This window comes from Kogia breviceps, chromosome 5 (assembly GCF_026419965.1).
Source record: "Kogia breviceps isolate mKogBre1 chromosome 5, mKogBre1 haplotype 1, whole genome shotgun sequence".
Classification (NCBI taxonomy): domain Eukaryota; kingdom Metazoa; phylum Chordata; class Mammalia; order Artiodactyla; family Physeteridae; genus Kogia; species Kogia breviceps.
In genome coordinates this window covers 110,569,768-110,576,496 of record NC_081314.1, presented here as the reverse complement: position 1 = coordinate 110,576,496, position 6,729 = coordinate 110,569,768, and positions in this window count along the sequence as shown.

The following is a 6,729-nucleotide window of genomic DNA, read 5'->3' as shown; positions in this document are numbered from 1 at the left end:
ACACTATCAAACTCTTAGAGGAAAACATAGGCAGAACACTATGACATAAATCACAGCAAGATCCTTTTTGACCCACCTCCTAGAGAAATGGAAATAAAAACAAAAATAAACAAATGGGACCTAATGAAACTTAAAAGATTTTGCACAGCAAAGGATACCATAAACAAGACCAAAAGACAACCCTCAGAATGGGAGAAAATATTTGCAAATGAAGCAACTGACAAAGGATTAATCTCCAAAATTTATAAGCAACTCATGCAGCTCAATAACAAAAAAACAAACAACGCAATCCAAAAACGGGCAGAAGAACTAAATAGACATTTCTCCAAAGAAGATATACAGATTGCTAATAAACACATGAAAGAATGCTCTACATCATTATTAGAGAAATGCAAATCAAAACTACAATGAGATATCATCTCACACCGGTCAGAATGGCCATAATCAAAAAATCTAGAAACAATAAATGCTGGAGAGGGTGTGGAGAAAAGGGAACCCTCTTACACTGCTGGTGGGAATGTAAATTGATACAGCCACTATGGAGAACAGTATGGAGGTTCCTTAAAAAACTAAAAATAGAACTACCATATGACCCAGCAATCCCACTACTGGGCATATACCCTGAGAAAACCATAATTCAAAAAGGGTCATGTACCAAAATATTCATTGCAGCTCTATTTACGAAAGCCAGGACATGGAAGCAACCTAAGTGTCCATCAACAGATGAATGGATAAAGAAGATGTGGCACATATATACAATGGAATATTACTCAGCCATAAAAAGAAATGAAACTGAGTTATTTGTAATGAGGTGGATAGACCTGGAGTCTGTCATACAGAGTGAAGTAAGTCAGAAGGAGAAAAACAAATACCGTATGCTAACACATATATATGGACTCTAAGGAAAAAAAAATGTCATGAAGAGATTAGTGGTAGGACGGAAATAAAACACAGACTTACTAGAGCATGGACTTGAGGATATGGGGAGGGGGAAGGGTAAGCTGTGACGAAGTGAGAGAGTGGCAGGGACATATATACACTACCAAATGTAAATTAGATAGCTAGTGGGAAGCTGCTGCGTAGCACAGGGAGATCAGCTCAGTGCTTTGTGACCACCTAGATGGATGGGATAGGGAGGGTGGGAGAGAGGGTGACGCAAGAGGGAAGAGATATGGGAACATGTGTATATGTATAACTGATTCACTTTGTTGTAAAGGAAAAACTAACACACTATTGTAAAACAGTTATACTCCAATAAAGATGTTAAAATAAATAAATAAATAATAAGTACTTAATATATCCTTTTGTAGGAAAATTTAAAAGAATGTTTGAGAGGGTAGCACTGGTTACTGTTGTGTATTTTATTTATATAAATACCAACAAACCCCTTATGGAAAAACTTTGTATCAACTATTTTTTAAAATGGTAAAATTAATATGTGTATTAAGCATTCAATATTTGTATTTGTCCCTTTAATAAATATTTATTAAGAGACTACCACATTTCAAACTTTGAGCAAAGTACTACAATAGAGTTTTGAACGAGATACCATATCCAGGTCCCTATTTTCGTGTAGTTTGCATTCTAAACAAGACACACCTCAAGTTAATAACTAATATTTTCATTTGCACAACTGTGGGAAGAAGTCTTAGTTGGTTCAGTAAGAGTGTTTATTAGACTGGATGAGGAATGGGGGTGAATCAGAGAAATATGAAGACCTAGAATTCAAATAAAATTAAAATTGCCAGATAATTATATGGTCTGTTATTCTTTTAAACTAAAAGTAGATTCCTCACGTGTGTTTATTAAATTAACCTATCATATATATAATTATGGAAAATTGGGTTCTATTATACCTGGAATAAATCAGAATGCTCCTTGAAGGAAAAGTTTGTATTCTGAAATCTGTTTTCCTCAATTTGGGGATAGGACATAAATTCTTTAGAAGGAACATGGTTACAAAACGTAAATGTGAGTTAACAAACACATATGATTTTATATAAGGATGCATTGGTAAATTTCTTTGACTATCACTACTTTAGGATTGTAACTCACATGTAATGAAATTAAAATTACAACCAGAAGATTGCTTATATCAGAAAGTCAAATATGTACTGGAAAAGGACTCTAATTCATAAGTTAATGGAATTTTTTAAGCTCCTCCTTTGGCCAGATCTAGAACTTTGGATTTGTAATAGAGTAGTTATCCTTCTCTGGGGGAAATCAGGAAGGCTTTCCCCAAAGAATATTTTTACTGGATTTTTAAGTATGAGTAGATTCTTATCAGATTGAGAGGCTAGGAATGAACATTCCAGGGCTATGGATGGGCTGGGACAAACTTACAGAGGTTTAAAAGGGCTTTGCTTGTTCAGAAGACAGAGGAAGTAGAACGAATTATTGGAAAGCAAGTGGCATTTGGTATGCCATACTAAAGAGTTTAGATTTTATTATGATTTTAGTGGTGAACTATCAGTAATATTTAAGTAGCAGAGTGACAAGATAAGATCTACTTTTTAGGAAGTATTTTCTATTAGTGTGAACTATGCTCTGAGGGTTGGTCAGACCACAGTGAAACAGGCGAACAACACAACAATAATTTGGCTAAGAGATGATCTCACTCTATCCGATCCATAATCTGGAATTATTACACCTGTACAGTTATTCCTAATGAGAAATCACAGGGAAGTTTAATACATATAGGATTGTGAGACCAATAAAACATATAGACCAATAAAACATATTTAAGCCTAATACCAACTTGACTACTAAAAGTTAACATCACGGGTGAACAGTTTTTGACCAGAGAGGCCAGAAACTATAACACATTGGGTATAACCCTCATAAACGCATGAACTTCAATCTTAGACCCAAACAATGAAAGACAGGGCTTCAGCTTTTATACAGTTTCGTAACATCAAACAAAAGCTAAAACGTTTAGACCCACTTATGTTCCTTTTCTTATCCTTTACGGATGACTTGCATTTCTGTATTTCTTTAATGCTGTGGTCACCATGTCAGTTTCTTCCCAGGGGCAGCTGGTGGGATCTGAAGTTGCTGGGCAAACCCTCTGCTCAGGGTTTCTAAGCAACACGCTTTGCATGTGGTCAGAATTAAAGTTTGTTGTAGTCCAGCGTATTTTGGTTGCTGAAGAAAGGTTTCTTTTTGGTTTTGTTAAAATTTTCAGCCATGCTTAGTCATAGTTTATCATCAAATACATAAAAACCCCTACCATAAGGAAAGTTCCAGGTCTGAATAAACCAAAGACATGAGTCGTACTTTTCTGAATATTGATCTGTGTAGTCAGATTCACTAATGCTGTCTTTGAAACAATTTTCCTGCTTCTCTGACTTTAACATTTTTATGTGTAGTTATTTCCTGCATTTGTCAAGAAAGTCAGCGACATCTTCCCAGGTGTGAGGCTGGGTGGGATACAAGGTGAAATAAGGAGAGTCTCCTTTTAGGGTGCTGCTAAATTCTTTAACCCAGCAGAGTTCAGACCCTGCTGAGGAAAATGAAGCCCGACTCCCTTTTGTCATCAAGCACTGATTGTGGTGGGGCAGAGAAACCTCCTAAGCACATACGAAGGGCATGCCGGGCTTTCCTCTGGCTCTGAGATGCAGCAGAGCCTGTGAAGCTTGCAGGATAATCTCAGGGGTGTCCACTCCCACCCTGCTGAATCCTGTCTGGGGACTGGGAATCTGGGACCTATCCTCGCTGACCTTCTGAATCACTTATTAGGTCTCCCAGGCTGTGAAACACCAGAAAATCTAGTCATGGAAGATGGTGATTCAGCCCCACTTCTCTTGTCTCGAACACATGGAAATGACCCCTGAATACAGCCCCTGAAATCCTTCTCCCTTGGGAAGATTTGAGTAATGAATTTATATGCTGTATTTTGTAGTAAAACAGAGTTTTGAAATAATGTTGGATTGGAAGTCAGAAGATCCCCCCGCCCCAGTAGATCCCTGATTACATTCAAACTCCTTACTATCCCTGGTATTAGGTTCCTTCTTATTTTCTGGTGGACCACACCCTCATTTGTACCTTATGACCCATCCATACTAACAACTTATTTGTGGCTCAGTGAAAACACACTGCTGTTTCATGCCTCTCTTCTGATTCTCTTCTGTCTGCCTAAAGGTTTTTTTCTCTCCTGTTTTTCTTATGAATCTTTACTTTTACTCCAAGATGTTATTCTGAAGTCACCTCTCCTGTAAAAATTATTTCAATAACTCATCCTTATTCTCTTTTAACTCCAAGATCCTAACCCAGAGCTGGCACATAGAGGCTATTCAGTACATATCTTTAAAAGGAATAAAAGAAACTCTTGGTTATAACCATTGTTTTAATAAATTAGGTTATGATTTTTGAGCAAACTTCTTCCTTTTGCTAGGGATAAGTTTCCATAACCTGAAAATGGGTATAAACTAGAAGATCTCAAAATTTCTTTCTATAGATCTTTCATTATAGTCATTAGGGCTGTTTACAAATATTCTACTCCTCCACTTAGCAGGCCCATTTTAGGCTGAAGTATGACATGGTCAACTGACTTTAGTGGAAATGACATCTACTCCTTCTCAGTTTAAGACACTGCAATGCCCAGTTCGCACTTCTCCCTTCCTTACTTGTAATGACTGGAAGCAGGGATTGAAATGGAACCATGCACCATGATATGGCCTGTGTTGGACAAATAGCATGAGTGAAAAACTTTTGTTGTTTCTCAGATTTGGGAGTTGTTACCACAGTATAGCATACCCTTTCCTGACTGATTTCAACTCTTACAGTTCATGATTCTAGCTCATTTAAGAGAATAAACAAACTTTGATTATAAGTCTAAAGTCAGGCCATAAAAGTTCTGGTTTCAAAAAAATCTATTATGTTAGTATGTAAAGTATAAAGGTTATTTTAAAACTATCAACAACACTTGAAGCATTAAAACGTGCTTCTATTTAATGTCAGTAAGCAATTACAATAAAATAAAAAGACTTCAAAATTGGTTTTATACAAACCATAAAGAGAAATGGAGTAGAATGGGAATTATTTTCCTCTTCTGCATTTAATTTATATTCAGAAAAGATGGTTTAGTTTCTATATTTTGGAAAACAGTGTTGCACATGGACTCAATTTTACTAAATATGCAATGTTTGTATGTATTATTTTCCAAGTCATTCCTCTTTCCATGAAAATGGCTAATTTTTCCCTTTTCTGCTGTGATACATTCTCACAATTTCATAAGTTATATGGTAAGGTTTTTTTAATATAAGAGAAATGTTTAAAATATATTTTTCCAACTTTAAAGCTTTCAACAGAAATTTAGACCAATGTTAAAATAATCCAAACAAATATTTTAAAAATTCAGGCATCCATATGTTTCTAATTTTAGAGACCAGTCATTGAATAGACTGAATAATCAAAGATGGCTGATATTTTTCAATTTTATTCAGAAAATTTATAATATCAAATTAATTAATAGTTGAGTTTAAATTTTATTTTTAAAAAATACATTTTTCTAGAGGAAAATCCTTTAGTATTTTATCAGTCAGTCACATCCTCTCTTGCCATCCACTGTAAAACTTTTGCTTTTTCTTCCTAGACTCTGTATAGCCAGAGAATGAAATTACTATTAGTTCTTGACGGTCAATATTTCTTCAAAACACCTCAGATTTCCACTTTTCTTCATGCTAATTAGAGATAAAGCAATCTTATTTTTGTCTTAAATCTGAGCCACACTGATTTTTCATAGAGTATTTAAGGAGTCCTGAGATCATAAGAACAGACTTGTGATTTGACAAACTAAGTTCAAACTCTCTGTGGTAGGCCAACCAGCTGGATATCCTTGGAGAATTACCTTCTTGAAGCCTCCAGTTCCATGTTTACAAATGTGGGTATTGATAGTATCTCCTCATACATTTGTCATGAGAGAAAAATGGGGTGTGACATTTAATTCCAGAACTACAAGTTCCAAAAAGGCATTTTGTTGTTTTGTTTGTTCTGTAGCTCCAGTGCCCATCATGCTTTACACAGAGGAGACTTGCCTAATGTTTATCGAGTCAGTGATTGGATAAACATTTAATAAATAATATGGATCAATGATTGAGTAAAAAACTTTACATAATATATAATATAATAAGTTCTACAAATTACAGTTATCATTACTATCATTTCTATTTCATGATACACTATCTACTTTTACCTTTAAACTCACCTAAGATTTTATAATTTAATTCTTTTTTAAAAATGTTTTGATCAATTTTCCTAATTGCGATAAGTCAAACTGCTATGGCCCAAGATCCTGGACTACTAGAAAGAAAATCAATCCTTACATGGCACTCATGAAAAGCCATTCATTCTTTTCACTATTCTATGTCAGCCCACAGAGATGGTAAATCATCTTGATTTTCAGGATTAATTCACTTAAGAAATGTTCATTCAATTGATTTTAATGAAGATATAAAGAATGACAGTTAGAATTCATTTTGCTTAAGATGTATTAAGACACATACTCTTCAGATGCCTTTTCTTCATTCACATTCTTAACACTTTACTAAATGCTCCCCAAATACTTCCCCAAACACTCACCACATGAAGACATAGACATAGACAGTCTCTTTCTCACTCTCTCTCTCCTCTTAAAAGTATCTTTCTAGAGACTAGGGGAGAGTTTGATAAGATCACCCTTGATCTTTTTCCCTTGATGGAAAAAGCATTAACGTACAGCCACACTTGTTC